The sequence below is a fragment of the Pinus tabuliformis genome, chromosome Q (genome assembly GCF_031772625.1).
Source record: "Pinus tabuliformis cultivar Carrire ecotype Pingquan chromosome Q, CPIR1, whole genome shotgun sequence".
NCBI lineage: Eukaryota > Viridiplantae > Streptophyta > Pinopsida > Pinales > Pinaceae > Pinus > Pinus tabuliformis.
Window position 1 is genome coordinate 1,337,400,220 of NC_142296.1, and position 20,460 is coordinate 1,337,420,679.

The 20,460-nt window shown below is 37.4% G+C and overlaps 1 pseudogene; it reads right to left on the reverse strand.

Annotated features, from left to right (window-relative positions):
• Positions 1 to 7,134: 7,134 nt before the first annotated feature.
• Positions 7,135 to 7,545, reverse strand: LOC149224789 (hypersensitive-induced response protein 4 pseudogene; annotated as a pseudogene).
• Positions 7,546 to 20,460: the final 12,915 nt, after the last annotated feature.

Consider the following 20,460-nt stretch of genomic DNA (forward strand, 5'->3'; position numbering starts at 1 on the left):
ATTCAGCACTTGTAATTGCGTTAGGGGGTTTGGAATCAGTTGAAGGATTTCTTTTAAAAGGCCTGTATGGCTTTTTAGAAGAAGTTTCTACCACTTGTTTCTTAATGTTGACCATCTCATTAGACATGGTCTTCAAAACTTTTTGTAATCCTTCTAAATCGAATGGATCTTTCGATTATTTTTTCTTGGGATCTTCTTTGAAAGAAACCTTCTTAGATTTTCGTTCCTCTATGGCGTTTTTCTTTTCTAGGGCCATGATACGTTTCTATACTACTATTGCTTCTTTCATATTTTCAACTAAGGTTGTTTTGTTAGCTCTATCAACAAAGATTGCTATGTTTGATGGTAAAGCAGTGATGTAACATTCACTTCGCACTTCTTCGCTAGGCTGGGAAGCAGTAGGAATTTTGTTTAAGATTTTATTGAAACATAAATTGAAATCTTTGATAGGCTCTCTCGACTCGGCTCTAAGGTTAGAAAAGTCGTTGATCAGTGTCGTCGTAGACCTGTCATCACCGTGTTAGCGCTTGAAATTTCACCTCAGGCTGAGAAAGGCAAACCTCAAGGCAACATCAAACCATTCAGCCTCGTAGCTAGCCCTACGAGGCAGGAGAAGGCTCTCTCCGGTCAATCTCGGTAGATCTTCAATGGAATGAGATGACCAACAAGGTAACACTGATATTAGGCTAGTAAACTGATTTAGAAAGGTTGATTTGGGGTTTTTAATTAAATGACGGGGTTTTTCTGGGCTGCATGGGCAAAATCACAGCTTGAACAGAGAAATATAATGAACAACACAGATTATCGACTGAGGCAAGGTAGGCAAGACATTTAACACCAAATCTAGATTTAAATGGGATGGCAAGACTGGTGAGGAGCTAAGGAGGGCAAACAATAACTTTGAATCCTCCTTAAACAGTAGAAAACATTAAACATGAACAAACTTATAGGCAGAGCATGGCAGGCATGAATTCTTACCTAAACACTTCATTTGTTCAGTTAGAAATGATCATGTAGTGAAATGAAACATAACAGATTACATATGAAACAAGAGAAAAACTTATGCTAAATTATCATGCCACAGGAATCTCAGAAGTCAGAGCTGTGAAATTTCATTAAAAAACTCTGTCAAAGACTGTACAATGGAGCTCAGTTCTCCTCCAGCACTCAGAATTTTCTTTTACTCTCTTTTCTCTTACAAATGAATTTTTTATTTTTATTTTTTTTTTTTTTTTTTTTTTTTTTTTATAATAGATACATGCTGCTCAGGAAAAACCAATCGACCCCAAAGCCTCTGCATTGTTACAATTACAAAAATTAGAAATGGGCGTTTCATCTAAGCTAAACATAGAACAGCCTTTCCCAAAATCCTCTGATGGCTTGACATATGGAGCGCTGATCCTTTTGAATCGGGACTGAGGATAAAAGTAGGTGAATTGACCCCGTTTTCTGCTGTGACAGATGTCTTAAAATGCTATGACACAGTTGAGCTCGGGGGCAAAAACAATTCATGTATTAAAAATACGATCTAAAATAAATGGGAAAAGACTGCTCTTTCTGTTTTGAGCTAAGTATTTATTTAGCCAAGTCATGATGTTGAATGCCTCTTCAGCATCTTCGTCTTCCTCAAGAGAATCGGGATGATGAGAAAAACCATGGCCTTTACGATGTCACTGCAATGCCATAAATGGTCCCTGTCCAGATTTTATGCCGCATATTTTCCTTAGATGAAACGGATGCCTTAAATATTGCAACAACTGCCACGTTACTAATATCTTTAATTCATATGCAAACGGTTCATCTTCCCTTTGGAAAATTTTGAACTTCGAAAACATATGTCATTTGGCAATGGAATGATGGACTCTATTTTAAAAGGTTCACTCATTGATTTGATTTGAACTTCCAAATGAGGATGAAGTTTGTCAAGGCCGATGCCTTCAACATGACAGGTTATAATGGTTATTTCTGGTTGGTCAAAGACAACAAAATCCAAATCGTTGATATCTGTAAAGCAAACCTGTATGTCAACCAAACTTGGAGATGCCCGTTCAATTCTTGATTGGCTTCCAGAGTCTTCCTTCACTACAACTTTTATAGAATAGCTTGTGTTGGGTAGAAGGCCCCTAAGTCGATATTTCCCTGAACTGTTTGTTGTTGTTTCTTCATAATAGCCTTTTGAGAGTGATCTTGCCTCCAAAGAAATGCCTTCCCTGGACTGCCCTGAAAGCGACGTTACAGTTCCCAGAACACTGTAAGCAACGCGATGAGCAACAAATGTCACTTCTTTAACTTCTCCAGATTCTAGTTCTATCGCCGCAATGTATGTCAACGAACCAGAGAGTGATGCGAACAAGAACCACAAATTTATAGACCCTGAGCATGTGATCACAGTAATAATCATGAATGCATTGCCCAATTGTAACAAGCCACTGTAATGAGCTAGATATAAATGTGATCATCAATTCAGATCGCGTCCACGGAGATGGAGCAAGTGAGATACATAAAATATTGCCTCAGAATCATGGTAATGTGCAATCCAAGTTACACAAGCCACAAAAAATGAGTCAGAATTATGGTGCGATCCATTTCTTTCGGAAATACGATCCACATAAATAGTGCAAGGGAATACATATGGGCCACATAGAGTGTAACAAAGAGCGAGCCTATGAGAGTATATACGAGCCACAAATTATGAATCTAACCACTGAATTATTTAGACAAAGAGATATGTAACCCACAGAGAAATGTATTCAAATCACTGTAATAGACTGTGAGCTTTAGAACATATCACAGTCAAACAAACATGAGCCTTAGAGAATACCAATTTGATACCCAAAATTTAGTCTAGTTCACCAAAAGAGAGGCTACCAGATTAGAAATTCATCCAATAAAGGTCACATGGATATGCTGCGAAGACTTACAAGGGTATATGAGGCTATGAATATTTGATCAAGATCTGGACCTGCAACATCAATTTTCCAGCATCAATTTTCCAGAAGAATTCTCTTTCCCACGCGACCCCTTTCTAACTTCATCCAACACACTTGCAAGTTGAAGTCGTTGAGGTGCATGATCTCATTCATTGCCTTCTGTACTGAAGGATCCGGAACTATATCAACCACAAGTATCTGTTGTATGTTATACCCATATGACCCCATTGCTTTTTCAAGCTCTTCTAACACAACTTTGGCAACATCGCCCTTTTGCTCAAATAATTCATCCAAATTCATCTTTGGAACATTTGCTCGAACCACATCAAACACATAAGCTTGAATTTGTTCTTGAGGATTTTGCAGCTCATAAAATGCATCGTCAGCATTCTGTTTCACAACACGATACTGGATGAAGCAAAATAATTGCACAAAGACATTGTCCTGAAATTTATCTGAAACCATATGACGAAGTCGTTGATAGTAAACTGGACCAATGAATATTTCACAAGTAAGCTCTGTACCAAGGGTGCCTCTGTAGAGAACCTCTGTGCCATGATAGTTGAAATCATATGAAGATAAAACTTGACCAAATTCATCAACAGTAGAGTCTGAGGTATGCTTTGTTTTCTTTGTGCTTTTACAGAGGTAGGAGCTTGAAGTTGCTGCGAGTTGAAGAGCTGAAGATAAATTACATAATATAAAACAACACATTAATGATTTCTTCTTCAAAACAGGGTTTTGAAGAAGAATCAATCTCTGACATGAGATGGAGTCTAACATCGGCTCCACTTGGGATGGCAGCTGCCGCTCCGTGGAGGTGCCAAGAACCGCAGAACTTTGGGAGCGCAGACAGTGCCTCCACCCATTAGGCAATGGAGTCATCATCAACACAACTCTTGACTTATTTTCAAACTGAAACTGAACTCAAACAATCTTCAAGCAAACTAAAACAAGATGATGCCCTTATGGCTGCTTATTTATTTACAAAGCTACCCTACTTTGCTGTACAATCAATAGATCAGGTAATACTAAAGTGCCAAATTAACCATTCAAGTAAACCTGAGAATGATGCCGCCGCTTGAGAATGCTTCCGCGAGGACACAGGTATAATTGTTGGCAGCCCTTCATGCACATACTGAGCCTGATCACGTACAAGACAGCCTGATCTATCAATCAAACTGAAAAATGTGTCCATGTATGCCGCAATAGGATCACGGAAGCCGGACTCTGTTGGCTGCCCCAACTCTGTGATGCATACTTCCAGCTGCACACTGTCAATGTAAACGACTGTAGGCAATTCTATGATATCTTTTCTCAAATGAGGAAGGATTTCCAAGAACTTTTTAGGGTCTTGGAAATCATATGACTGAATTTGCTCATCGAGACATTGAATCTCCTTTTCAACTCTTTCAACCACTAACTCACAAGCACAAGTTTTAACTTCAAAAGGAAACTTTGGCGATTTCAAACATTGAAGGATGGTACTGAAAAATTCTTCATTAATTTCAATATCCACTAAACATTCTCTAAATTTGTTTATAGCTTCACACAGGGCAGGGTTTGCCACATACCCTTCCATTGCATGAATGGATCAGCAAGCACTGGAATGTCTGGATCGCATGGGAGTCGCCAGGTGAATGGTTCAGCCTGCATATGTATCTGACTGCTGTCCACCATCAGCATCAGATCTGTACCTTGATTGCATGTACTGGGACAAGACAATCAACAAATTGAATGTTCTCCCCAGTATGGTCGCCAGTATGTTAGCGCTTGAAATTTCACCTCAGGCTGAGAAAGGCAAACCTCAAGGCAACATCAAACCATTCAGCCTCGTAGCTAGCCCTACGGGGCAGGAGAAGGCTCTCTCCGGTCAATCTCGGTAGATCTTCAATGGAATGAGATGACCAACAAGGTAACACTGATATTAGGCTAGTAAACTGATTTAGAAAGGTTGATTTGGGGTTTTTAATTAAATGATGGGGTTTTTTTGGGCTGCATGGGCAAAATCACAGCTTGAACAGAGAAATATAATGAACAACACAGATTATCGACTGAGGCAAGGTAGGCAAGACATTTAACACCAAATCTAGATTTAAATGGGATGGCAAGACTGGTGAGTAGCTAAGGAGGGCAAACAATAACTTAGAATCCTCCTTAAACAGTAGAAAACATTAAACATGAACAAACTTATAGGCAGAGCATGGCAGGCATGAATTCTTACCTAAACACTTCATTTGTTCAGTTAGAAATGATCATGTAGTGAAATGAAACATAACAGATTACATATGAAACAAGAGAAAAACTTATGCTAAATTATCATGCCACAGGAATCTCAGAAGTCAGAGCTGTGAAATTTCATTAAAAAACTTTGTCAAAGACTGTACAATGGAGCTCAGTTCTCCTCCAGCACTCAGAATTTTCTTTTACTCTCTTTTCTCTTACAAATGAATTTTTTTTTTTTTATATAATAGATACATGTTGCTCAGGAAAAACCAATCGACCCCAAAACCTCTGCGTTGTTACAATTACAAAAATTAGAAATGGGTGTTTCATCTAAGCTAAACATAGAACAGCCTTTCCCAAAATCCTTTGATGGCTTGACATATGGAGCACTGATCCTTTTGAATCGGGACTGAGGATAAAAGTAGGCGAATTGACCCCGTTTTCTGCTGTGACAGATGTCTTAAAATGCTATGACACAGTTGAGCTCAGGGGCAAAAACAATTCATGTATTAAAAATACGATCTAAAATAAATGGGAAAAGACTGCTCTTTCTATTTTGAGCTAAGTATTTATTTAGCCAAGTCATGATGTTGAATGCCTCTTCAGCGTCTTCGTCTTCCTCAAGAGAATCGGGATGATGAGCAAAACCATGGCCTTTACGATGTCACTGCAATGCCATAAATGGTCCCTGTCCAGATTTTATGCCGCATATTTTCCTTAGATGAAACGGACGCCTTAAATATTGCAACAACTACCATGTTACTAATATCTTTAATTCATATGCAAACGGTTCATCTTCCCTTTGGCAAATTTTGAACTTCGAAAACATATGTCATTTGGCAATGGAATGATGGACTCTATTTTAAAAGGTTCACTCATTGATTTGATTTGAACTTCCAAATGAGGATGAAGTTTGTCAAGGCCGATTCCTTCAACATGACAGGTTATAATGGTTATTTCTGGTTGGTCAAAGACAACAAAATCCAAATCGTTGATATCTGTAAAGCAAACCTGTATGTCAACCAAACTTGGAGATGCCCGTTCAATTCTTGATTGGCTTCCAGAGTCTTCCTTCACTACAACTTTTATAGAATAGCTTGTGTTGGGTAGAAGGCCCCTAAGTCGATATTTCCCTGAACTGTCTGTTGTTGTTTCTTCATAATAGCCTTTTGAGAGTGATCTTGCCTCCAAAGAAATGCCTTCCCTGGACTGCCCTGAAAGCGACGTTACAGTTCCCAGAACACTGTAAGCAATGCGATGAGCAACAAATGTCACTTCTTTAACTTCTCCAGATTCTAGTTCTATCGCCGCAATGTATGTCAACGAACCAGAGAGTGATGCGAACAAGAACCACAAATTTATAGACTCTGAGCATGTGATCACAGTAATAATCATGAATGCAGTGCCCAATTGTAACAAGCCACTATAATGAGCTAGATATAAATGTGATCATCAATTCAGATCGCGTCCACGGAGATGGAGCAAGTGAGATACATAAAATATTGCCTCAGAATCATGGTAATGTGCAATCCAAGTTACACAAGCCATAAAAAATGCGTCAGAATTATGGTGCGATCCATTTCTTTCGGAAATACGATCCACATAAATAGTGCAAGGGAATACATATGGGCCACATAGAGTGTAACAAAGAGCGAGCCTATGAGAGTATATACGAGCCACAAATTATGAATCTAACCACTGAATTATTTAGACAAAGAGATATGTAACCCACAGAGAAATGTATTCAGATCACTGTAATAGACTGCGAGCTTTAGAACATATCACAGTCAAACAAACATGAGCCTTAGAGAATACCAATTTGATACCCAAAATTTAGTCTAGTTCACCAAAAGAGAGGCTACCAGATCAGAAATTCATCCAATAAAGGTCACATGGATATGCTGCGAAGACTTACAAGGGTATATGAGGATATGAATATATGATCAAGATCTGGACCTGCAACATCAATTTTCCAGCATCAATTTTCCAGAAGAATTCTCTTTCCCACGCGACCCCTCTCTAACTTCATCCAACACACTTGCAAGTTGAAGTCGTTGAGCTGCATGATCTCATTCATTGCCTTCTGTACTGAAGGATCCGGAACTATATCAACCACAAGTATCTGTTGTATGTTATACCCATATGACCCCATTGCTTTTTCAAGCTCTTCTAACACAACTTTGGCAACATCGCCCTTTTGCTCAAATAATTCATCCAAATTCATCTTTGGAACATTTGCTCGAACCACATCAAACACATAAGCTTGAATTTGTTCTTGAGGATTTTGCAGCTCATAAAATGCATCGTCAGCAGTCTGTTTCACAACACGATACTGGATGAAGCAAAATAATTGCACAAAGACATTGTCCTGAAATTTATCTGAAACCATATGACGAAGTCGTTGATAGTAAACTGGACCAATGAATATTTCACAAGTAAGCTCTGTACCAAGGGTGCCTCTGTAGAGAACCTCTGCGTCATGATAGTTGTAATCATATGAAGATAAAACTTGACCAAATTCATCAACAGTAGAGTCTAAGGTATGCTTTGTTTTCTTTGTGCTTTTACAGAGGTAGGAGCTTGAAGTTGCTGCGAGTTGAAGAGCTGAAGATAAATTACATAATCTAAAACAACACATTAATAATTTCTTCTTCAAAACAGGGTTTTGAAGAAGAATCAATCTCTGACATGAGACGGAGTCTAACACACCGAACTTGGTCAGGAATTGTTCTTGGAAGATGTCCCAACTAGTAATAGATCCAGATGGTAATGAGAAATACCATGATCTGGCTGTTCCTTGCAGAGTATAAGGAAAAAGTCGAACAACAGCGCCTTCGTTGGTAACTCCATTGAGATTTATGGATAGCATAAACTTATTTTTATGTTCTTCCGCTAGCATGCCTGCCTCGGGATTAAACTTAGGCAGCCATTTTTCAAGATGGGCCGGTAGCTGACTCAAAGGTGCAGGCATTAAGACTGCCCCTGGGTTATTCCATGGAGATTGGGCCATCGTTGAACTAGTAATTGAGGAAAGTGCAGAAGATGATCCCTGCGGTTGAGAAGATTAGGATATTACGACCCGAGATGGTTGAGAAGGAGTTGTAGAAGTTCCAGTGAGCTGATGGACAATGATCTGAAGTGGAGGAGTGGATGGTTGACTTCGCAGTGAAGAGGTTGAGATGGATGATGATGATGAAAGAGTCTTGCTATCGGACCCTTTAGGAGACTTCCTTGCTCTTTTCCTTGTAGGTAGAGGTAACTCGGTTGGCTGAACACCAAACTTTTCACTCTTTAATCTGGTAAGAGGATGAGCAGGGTTATATTGCAAAGTCACGTTGCCTTGAAATTTATCATATTTTTGAGGAGATATAGAAAATCGCTAAAGTTTGTGAATCAAAGATTCAACTTCAGGAGGTCCAATAGTAAATTGTTCTGAAATGTCAGGGTTTGTAGCAGCGACTGTTGCTCCAGCAACTTCTGACTCTGGATTTAAAGATTCTAAATGCAATAGAGAAGTCAAGGGAGATGGTGAGGGCGATTTACTATCAGAATGGTATTTAGATTTAGATTTACTTTCCATTCACAGTTTGAGGCCCTCCTTCTAGCGCCAAATATGTTGAAGCCCCGAAAATCAGGTCTACAACAAGGGGGATACCCACCCAGTCCGGACCTTGGTTAGCAGCTCCTTTTCCATTTGGTATAGTGGGTCCGACTGGGGATATGGGACCAGTTTCCCAATTTATGTGTGTGTGTGAAGGATTGATATTTCTCTTTCTAACAGTTTATAAATGGAATACTTTTACTCTAACTCTAATCTAATAATATAGAAATTGTATTCTAATAAGCAGAAATATCTAAGTCTACACTAACCTAGGGTGTAATCTTTCTTTTATGCGATCTAAAATGATTTCAAATAACAACTGGTAATAAAGATCATTCAACTGTTATGAGAAAAGAATTCAATAAAGATGAACCACTTCATATAAGAAGTTAGACGAAACAGTTGCGAAAAACATATCGCATAATAAGCTACTTATACATCAAGCATAAATAAATAGCTATCACCATACAAAAGTGCCAAATGATATCTCAGGCATTCATGCATCAATACATAAACAATTGAACATGAATATCACTTTAACACAAAGACAGAAATAGTTAAGAGATAGAAGTACCATTTATAACTAGTCCTACTCATGAGCTTCAAGTGATAATGAGGTACAAAAGTGCATGTTCTGGGGATAAGTTTTTGACAAATTTCACGACCCTTCTCTAAATGTATGAGAAGGGTTTAAATACTACTAACTAAATCTAAAAATAACTTATTACAAAAATGTAGGATGCGGTTTAAATGACCGTCCTCATTTCAGGAAAAATAAAACAAAATTAAAACTAAAATTGAATCTAAAATTAAAACTACTTCTGTATCTGGTCCTTGAAATCGCATGCATTCAGCATCTGTTTGAGAAGAGTCGGCTGGCCGACTTCCGATCTTAGTTGAGCTGAGAAAACAGAATCGGCAAGAGCTGGCACCATCTTTTCGGTCGAATTGATGATACACTTGAGAGTCATCCACTGGCTATGTGGCTTTACCAAGTATGCCCAGTAATAATCCCAGTTCAGCTTGGTTAACCCTTGGATTGCTTCTGCCTTTTCTTGAGCCTTCTGTTTCCAGTCTGTCTCTATCGTTGCTTTCTTGCAATTTTTGGGGCTTACAGGTGACTGAGCAATTAGAAGCTTTCTGTCAGGCCAGGGTAACTCCACATTGAACGAGAGAAAACACTGATTGATATTATTCATTAGCTAACACATTATTTATACATATACAAAACGGATCAGTTCATCTTCTAGATGACTGTCCAGCTTCACCTCATCCGTTTCGGATTAGGTGTCAACATTCCCCCCCTTAATCTGAAGGGATGTTGGTGAGTCCAAGCATCATTCTGAATCTTTCAAGCTTTTCTCTTCCAAGCGCTTTGGTGAAGATGTCTGCAATTTGCTCGTTTGTGGAACAATGACGGAGATGGATTGTTTTGGCCTCAACATGATGTCGGATCAGATGATATTTAGTATTGATGTGCTTAGTACGATCATGGAACTTTGGGTTCTTGGCCAACTTTATTGCAGATGTGTTATCAATCATGAGTGGAGTTGATTGTATTTTTTTTACCTGCAAATCTTCAAGAATTTTCCTGAGCCACACAATTTCTTTCGTTGCTTCAGCTGCTGCCACATATTCTGCTTCTGTTGTGGAATCTGTTGGTACTGATTGTTTGCGTGATCTCCAGGAGACAGCTCCTGATCCAAGACTCATAGCATATCCTGAAGTAGATACCCCAGTTTCTTTGTCTCCATCGAAGTCTGAATCAGAGTATCCAATCAAGTTGAAGTCGTCCACCTGTGTATACTTGATTCCAAGGTCTTGAGTTCCCTTCAAGTACCTTAGAACTCTTTTTGCAGCAGACCAATGTCCTTCACAAGGCTTTTGCATAAACCTTGAGAGGATTCCAACAGCAAATGAAATGTCTGGTCTGGTAGTAGTGAGGTAGATGAGACTTCCTACAAGCTGTCTATACTTTGTTGCATCCTCAAATTCTTTTCCTTCAATAGATGTGAGCTTCAAGTTTTGTTCCATTGGAGTAGAAAGGGGATTGCACTCTGTCATGCCAAATCTGTTTAACAAATCTCCAATGTATTTCTTTTGAGAAAGAAATATGGACTTTGGATGTTGGGTTACTTCAATGCCAAGATAGTAATGAACATAGCCCAAATCAGTCATTTCAAAAAAAATTCCTAATTCTTTCTTTATGGATGCAATATAACTTTCATTGTTCCCTGTCATTAAAAGATCATCTACATATACCACAAGATATACAACTGTTTTGCCAACTTTCTTGACAAATAAAGTTGCATCATCAAGATCAAAATGTTTGAAGTTGAGTTTCAGAAGATGCTCAGTTAGTTTTTCATACCAGGCTCGTGGTGCTTGTTTGAGGCCATACAAGGACTTCACAAGTTTGCATACTTTGTGTTCATGTCCTTTCACAGCAAATCCTTCAGGCTGGGACATAAAAACATTCTCTTTTAGATCTCCATTCAAGAATGCAATTTTTACATCCATTTGATGGACTTTCCAACCGTTCTGAGCAGCTAGTGCAAAGAGTGTCCGGATGGTGGTCCATTTTGCTGTGGGAGCAAAAGTTTCCTCATAATCGACCCCTTCCTTTTGTGCAAAACCTTTTGCCACAAGCCTAGCTTTGTGCTTGTCAAGTGAGCCATCAGCTTTGTACTTGTTCTTGTAGACCCACTTGCAGCCAATTGGTTTGGTTCCAAATGGAGGATCAACCAGCTTCCAAGTGCCATTCTTTATGAGGGCATCATACTCCTTCTGCATCGCTTCTTTCCATTCATCATGAGAAGCAGCTTCTTTGAAGGAAGTTGGTTCAAAATCTGTAGACAAGTTCAATTCACAATCATAAGTAACATCCATATCAACAGGTGAATTAGAGTTATCTACATCACCTCCATCTTGTCGGTTTGAATTTCTGGTTCCTGTTTTTCCAATTTCATCAGGATGAACACTTTCAAGTGTCTTTGTCAGCCACTTTGGGGGACCTTTCTGAGATGGTCCAGGCTGTTCTGTTGATTGAGTTGGGTCCGAATCAAGATTGAGTCTCCCAATTCTATCAATTACATCACTTAAAGCATCATCCGTTGTTGGAGTGTTATGCAGGGGAGATTGTTCTTCAGAAGAAGATTCCACATGTTGATCTAGTATAGGAATCCCCCCTTCAAGATGTGGAATCTGATTATCAAACTCTTGAAATGATTTCGGTTTTGTGAATCTATCCAAGCGATCAAGTTTCCGCTCAACAACACTGTCAGATTTGGACGATTCAAGAAAAATGACATCTCTAGATAAGACAAACTTTTTATTTACTTCATCATAAAGGCGGTATGCTTTAGATGTGTTTGAATACCCCAGGAAGATACACTTACGACTTCTAGCACCAAGTTTGTTTCTATGTACCTTTGGTATTAAAGCATAACAGGTGGAACCAAATATCCTGAGATGTTTTACCGAAGGAACATGTCCATACCACAATTCATAAGGAGTCTTGTTTCTTATAGCACTAGATGGACATCTATTCTTTATATATGCAGCACATAGAACAGCATCAGCCCAAAACATTGTCTTTACATTTTTGAAGAAAAGCATGATCGTACCATATTCAAAATTGTTCTGTTCATTCTTTCAGCTACACCATTCTGTTGAGGATTATAAGGCACATTTGTTTGATGTTTAATCCCATGTTGGCGAAGATAGTGTTCAAATTCATTTGATGTATATTCTTTTCCATTATCAGTGCGAATAGACCCAATATGAGATTGTGCATCATTTTCAATCCACTTATGAAAATTCTTGAATGTTTGAAAAGCATCAGATTTTTTCTTCAATAAGTAAACCCAACACATTCTGGTGTAATCATCAATAAATGTCATGATATATTTATTTCCATTTGCAGAAGAAACAGGCATTGGACCACATAAATCTGAATGAATAAGTTCAAGCTTCCTATGTGCTCTTGAATGTGAATCATGAAAAGACAGTTTGCTATGCTTTCCTAGAATGCAAGCATCACATTGTTTATGTTTTCTAGGAATTGTAGGCAAACCAGCAACACCATTTTTCTTCAACAAGCGGAGATTATCATAGTTTAAATGTCCAAATCTAGCATGCCATAATAAACTTGATGGAAGTGCACCTTCTTCATGATGAGAAATATATGAGAAATGTTGTGCATGAGCAGAGGTTCCTTGCAGTTTAAGGAGTCTTTCTTCTTCTATACCCCTCATGACAAGTGAGTGGTCAGATGCCTTTCTTACCTCAAGCTTGCCATCAAACATGTGAATGGAGTGACCTTGCTGGCGGATGTGGACCAGGGACAGCAAGTTTCTCTTCAGCTGTGGGAGATATAGAACATGATCCAGAAGAAAGTCTGGAAGACCAGGCAGTTTAATCCTGATTGTGCCAAGCCCTGATGGCTTGATTTTTGACTGATCTGCAAAGTATACTACTCCATCAACATTTTCAGTGAAATCTTCAAAGAAATCTCTCCTATAAGTCATATGACAGGTTGCTCCTGAATCAAGCAACCAGTGATTTTTCGAAGAAGCGAGTGAAGCATTAAACAAATCTTCATTTACTCCAATGTTACATTGTGCCTCAATATAGTGAGCGGATTCAGGTGCTTTACCTTTGTCTGTGTCATCAGTTTTACCTTTCTGCTGATTTCTTCTCTGCTCAACCTTGTCCCATGGTAGCTTGCATGTAGAAGCATCATGTGATCCATTTCGTTTGCAGCGAATGCAATGCAGATCTGCCTTTTCTGCTTGAGGATGTCTGCCCCCCCTGCCTCTGAAGTATCTTCCTCTTCCTCTTCGTCCACCTCTTCCTCTTGTAGAATCTTGAGCAGGATGCTTTTCTTTATGAGCAAGGCAAACAGTCTCTTCAGAAGATTCAGGGACTGTTTTCTTTCCAAAGGCTTTCTCTCTTTCAGCAAACTTTTTCACAAGAGTGTCAAAGGTTATATCTTTAAGATTTCCATTTGCTTGTAAAGACTCAAGATAGTTAGAGTAGGTAGGATAGAGTGCTTTGAGAAAGGCAATAAGAGAGATATCCAGCTCAACCTTAGTGGATTTAATATCATGCACTATAGACTTTATTTCAGACGCAAGAGTAAGAGGATCATTATTTTTCAGTTCAAGAGTGAAGAGTTTAATCATGAGCTGAACAACTTCAAGTGCAGAATGTGTATCATAGAGTTCTTTCAGCTTTTGTAAAGCTTCAAAGGCAGTGGAATAGGATGAAATATGATGACTTACTTCCTCACTTACGGATGCTGCGATCAATGCAAAGGCTTTGCTGTTCTTGTTTTCCCAAATGGCGAGTTCTTTGTCTGATGTGGGCTGCACAGGGTCTCTGTCTTCTTCTCCGACACACACACCTTTCCACAACTCATTGTAGATGAGGGTGTGTTTTACCATCCGAGACCATTCAGAATAGTTCTCCTTGCCAGTGAGAACTATTCCGACCATTGAAATGATTGAATGCATTCTGTAAAAATATCTCTGCTAAAAAAACTTCTGTTGATAAAAGACTTCTGCTGGAGAAAAAAAATTCTTATGCCACAACAAGACTTCTGCTGAAAAAAAAAAATCTTATGCCACAGCAACACTTCTGCTGGAAAAAAAAATCTTATGTCATAGCCTTATGCATTTTGTAAAAAAAAATATATCTCTGCCAAAAACACTTCTGTTGAGAGAGAAAAAAAAAATCCTTATATGATAGCCTTATGCATTTTATTTTTCTTCTAACATTCCATAGCATATATATATCACTGCTCACATATATATCACTGTTTAATAAAACGAGGGCGCTCACTGCTTACATATATCACTGTTCAACAAAAAAAAATGGCGCTCATATATATATGACTGCTTACATATATCACTGTTCAACAAAAAAAAGGGCGCTCATATATATATGACTGCTTACATATATCACATGAAAACGTTGTCACCATACCAAGAGTCTTCAATAAAAACGGCAGTCACCATTACACAAGCTCGGCACTAGACTTCACAGTGTTTCTCCTTCACATAGATCAACTCACACAGCTTTATCAATGGACAATGTTTCATCCACAAAACTCAAAAATAAATCACCTCACATGCATAGCAGCTCGCACACACTCATGCAGCTCACACGCACGACATCAAGTCCCACACACCATCACTTCTTTCACCAAATCTATGATACCATAACAGAGAACATGTATCGGGAGCCCATTGCTCTCATACAGACTTGAATTCATCACTCGAAAATGATTACATTATATGGGAAAAAGCACTAGGCCATGGGATCAAATGCCGAGAGTCTTCAATAAGAAATGCAGTCAACGATTAAAATACATCAACGCAGTCTTCTTGCATCAATACGCAGTCAACCATTAAAAACGCAGTCTTTCATTAGAAACGCAGTCACCATTAACACACCATTAACGCAGTCATGAAGGCACCATTAACAGCGCAGTCTTTCATTAGAATAAGGATGCACGCAGCCAGCATTAAAAAAAAACGCAGTCTTCATAAGAACTCAGCCACCATTACAAGGAACACAGTCGCATTTTTTTTCTATACAAACGCAGTCTTTATTAAAATACAGTCATGGTTATGACAGCCTCAATACAACAACTCAGTCATAGGAAAAACGCAGTCACCATCAGTTTTGTTTGAATGGAATGAGATAGGTTTTTACCAACAGCAGAAAACGCATCAATGCATAGTTCCACGGACAGAGGGCACAGTCTCCATGTCAAGACAGAGGGCGCAGTCCTCAGTAGTGTCAGGAATCCTTCAGGATGATGCAGCACTCAGCAGGAGTTACACTATTTTGGGACCTGTGCTCTGATACCATGTCAGGCCAGGGTAACTCCACATTGAACGAGAGAAAACACTGATTGATATTATTCATTAGCTAACACATTATTTATACATATACAAAACGGATCAGTTCATCTTCTAGATGACTGTCCAGCTTCACCTCATCCGTTTCGGATTAGGTGTCAACACTTTCCTTTTCGAGAAATTTTTCTCAGCGATGCGCGATTAGTGTTAGGCGCTAATCGCGCATCGGAAACTGCCTCTGTTTCTTGATCCAGGTTTCCTTGATGTGTTTTTTGCCTTTTGTGCTTTTTTCTTTTAGCGGATATAAAGTTCAAATTTTGTGAAAATAATGGTTCCGTAAGCTCTTGACCTTGAGTCTTAAACTGTCTATTTCTGTTATCAACGCTGTCTAGTATCCACTTAACCATGTCCATGTATGGGAGAATTTTGGGCCTTGTTGCTATCTGGTGCAAGAATGAGCAAGCTAGCTCTGTGATGGATGCCTCAGAAGAACTATGTGAGCCCGCAGTAGCAGTAACTTCCATTACTCTGGGATTCTCCTCCTCAAGCAGATTATACATGCCTTCCCACGTAGCAATACCAGCGTCTCTATTACAAGCTGTGTCTGTATACAAGGGTGCCATTTCTTTCTCTTTAGAGCTCGGAGCTTTGCTTTTCTTTCCCATTTTATCCTGCATACTGCTTTGTATCGTTTTCTATTCTCCGCTCCTACAATTCACAAGTGAAGTGAGAATAATGATAAGGAAGGGTGATGGGAAAGTTTTAAATGCCGAAGACGCATCAAATATACCACCTTACATGAGATGATTTTTCGATAAGCAAGAAACCATATTCCATTAATAGTTGGTAACTAACTCATTTATTAGCATTAATGCGCATAACCAGGTGTCAATTTATGGAAAATACTTTTTTGAATCACGAGCCCGAAAGATCTGCGATGAAGCGATTTTGCGATTTGCTTCGCAATATCGCAGATCGCAACATCGCAGAATCACAACATCGCAAAGTTGATAGCTTGCTATATCGCATTATCGCATTGTCGCTCTATCGCGAAATCGCAATATCGCAGATCGCAGGAACGTGATATATGACAATCTTTGTTAATCTGTTTTCTGCGAAATGCGATTTGCGATATGCGTCATCGCATATTGGCAATTTAAGGTGTTTCAATGTAAGTTGTGCTTGATGTATGCGATGCGATATTTGTTTATTATCGCGTATCGCGATCTCACAATGTTGGAATTCGGCTTGTAAGGAGGTATCTTGTTATCCTTTTGCGATGCGATATTTCCTAAGGAAAATTTTTTGTCTTACCTTATCATAGAACTTAGATTTTTAAATTTTTCAAGGGGGTCTTCCTAAGTTTATGATGGTAAATTTTATTGGGAAAGGAAATTTAAGCACTAATTGATTTTTAAATTTTTAACTAAGGGTCCCCACTTATTTAGTATTAGGAATAACACTAAATAAGAAGGGGGTTGTTGCTAGCCACAACAGGGCCCTACCTCTAAAATTGGAATAAATTTTCTATTAAATTTTGACTATATATTATCCTCTCTGTGCATAATGCACATGATATCATGAGGTTTTCTACAAATTTTTGTTGCACACTAAACGAAAGGTCTCGAATAGCTAGCAGGAATTCCATGTGTTGGCTCCTATGTTGAGTGCAATTGAATTTTTGGTTTGGTTTGGTTTTGTTTGAATGTGAATTCATGTCATGCCATATACACAAAAATAGCGATATTTATTAGGCTTTATATGAAAATCCCTAAATTTACATGTCACCTTTTCTAATGTTTTCTTATGGGATTTGTTCATGCATGTGGTTTGGTTTTAATTTCACTGATCAATCATGCAGACATACAATTTTGGGAAGTTTATTGTTTTGAATCTACAAAACATCTGGAGTCTATTTAAATAATTAGTTCCTATTGAAAAATGTGATTTTGATGAATTATTACGGATAATTTGTTAGATACAACTTACCAGTCATTAAATAAAATTCTTGTCTCAAAATATGATCATCCAATTGGGAATATTTATAATGAATGGTGATTGTTACTCTATGCTCTTCTATGATATATATCTAGTACAAATTAAGGAATCATAGAAATCAACAAATTGTAAAGCATTTTGGAGAAATTTATTGAAAAAGGGCACCATTATTTCTTACTAATAACTTTGTTATTTTCACCAGAAAGAAATATATAGCATTAATGATGGGTGTTATAATGTCTAAAAAAATGGGTTTGCATTTTTCTCCCCATTAAAGTTATCACAGGACCATAATTCAACACTGTGATTTTGCAGCTTGATTCGAAGCACTCTCAAGGATAGTCTGCACTCATTTTTTTCCCAATCTAATACTAATAATTTTATATTTTTTTTGTTTATTTTATTGTCTATGAACTGGGTATATCTTGGAATAAAAGATCCTCTTTTTTATTTAATTTGATTTTCCGATATTTATTCCTACTTTCAAGTTTATTTCAGGCTTTAGTTATAACTAAGCTCTACAAAGTTATTCCTTAGTGACTTTGATAGTGATATGTAAAAATTCTTAGAATGATGTAAATAAATCTGATGTTCTAGAAAATTGCCATATTTGTAACAGATATCATGTGTATCCATACCTACATGAAGCTTAGCAATTTACTTATGATTTCCTATCACTTATGTATTTGTAGGTGATATGTTTCTTACAACCTTAGTGTGGCTTCTATTCAAGGATTACACTGTTGCTGATTTTCCATCTCTTATGCATTTGTAGGTGAGATGTTTCTTACAAACTTAGTGTGGCTTCTATTCAATGATTACACTATTGTATATAGTATTAGTATAGACTACTTCAGCCCAAAATCTATTTGAGAGTTTATTGCCTTAACAATGAACTTTTCCATCTCAACAATGGTCCTCTTTTCCTCTATACACTACAGTTATGTTGCAAAAATACCTTGAGTGTTGCAATACTTGGAGAATTAATTAGAGTTTATTTTTCCAAACTCTAATTTCTGAGAACCTTAATTTTCTTATCAATTTTCTTTTCGAGTTTCAACCATTTCTCTGTATTTCTTCAATGTTATAAGAGCTAATCACTTGTACTTGACAAAGCACAACCATTTTTTTCTTTAAAGGGCATCGATGGATTTCATAAAATAATTTGGGCTTTTCAATAAATAAACATGTATGTTTTTTCTTCATCCAATTGTTTTTGTCACATTTATCCATATGTTTGTTGTTTAAAATGTGAATTTCACTATAACTCATGCTGAATTGGAGGAAAAACATGAACCATATTAAATTTCTTTAAATGTTTCAGATTCTAGACTTAAGATATACATACCTTTTGATGCCATAGTTGATTTTTAGAGTTGTTTTCAGCCACCAATTCTTCTTTTCCTATTGCTAATACTCTATAGCTATCAATATCTCCTTCAACAAATTTTTCAACCACTTGTATCTATCCCTCTTGAAACCCTTTCCATCAGATATAATCTTGGAATGATGCTTTAGTATTTGTCTTCTATAGTTTCTTCTTTAGGCCGAGTACGTACATACTTCACATATTTAACACCTTCATTAGGCACTTTCAATGGGTTTGTTCCTTAGCCTTTGACCATGTTTACCTTCTCATGTCTTGAAGCAATTGTCTTTTGGTGATTTTTATTATCATTCAATTAGGAAAACCACTCACTTTTTCGTGTCATGTGGTCTATTTAATATCTCCTTAAGCATATTTGTGCTCAATAGTGACGTAATAAAGAGTATAACATCTCTCTTCTCTTCACTATCACAATTTTGACTAGGCTTCTTTTGATAAAAATTACTTCAATGTCCTTTACACTTTGCATGAGAAAATATGTACTTCATTTCTATAATCCTTCTCATAATTACAAGGTTTTCCATAATAATAACACTTTCATTTGATACTTGGGTTGAAGTCTCCTCTCTTTTATGCTTTGAATTTGTGATCTATTTGGCTTCATCTCTTATCTCTTTGTCTTCATCTCTTATCTCTTGGGTGGCCAAAACTTTGCATTCCTTTGCCTTATGCTTTAACACAAAGACATGTTCACAACTCTCTTCTTCATTATATAGCTTATTTTTTTGTTCATCAGGTAAGAGCAGTCTTCTAAACTTATTAAATGTGAAGGACATAGCTCATGTTGATAAGTTGAGACTTACTACAAACACTTAAAAATATTAAGAAAAATTAATGGCTATAAAGACAAGATCCCTCTTCTCTATCTTTTCACATCTAGTAATAAGTTGATCTCTTATATTTTTGACACTAGTCAGATGCTTATGTGGATCTTCTAACATGAAAACCTGTAGGAAAATAACCACTAAGGATAGGGGTTAGAAAATGACAACCATTTTGTATGCTTGTGTCCATGAAATTAGTGCCACATAAGCATCTCAAACATTCTCTATGCTGAAGATAAAATCCAGAAAATTAGCTGAGTTGATCTACTGCATGCAACCTTGATAACATAAGATATGCACGAGGTTTGCATGAACTATTATTAGTCAAGAAGAAGGTTTTATCAATGATGAACATTAATATTTTTTAATATATATTTAGCATATTTTCAAGGCACCCAGTTACTTTAGTACTCCCTATCTGAGAATATATTTCCATTAATATTTATAAAACCTTGAGGATCTACTTTGTTTTCAGTCTCCAATTTTCCTTAAATTTGTAGTTGTACTATTAATATAATTGATATTATAAAGGAATGAGCCAATTCGTTTGATAAAAAACTTGGTGTGGGCTGCATTTTCTTTCATCTACAATTGTTTTGAAATCGAACACCTTAGTGTATTTTTA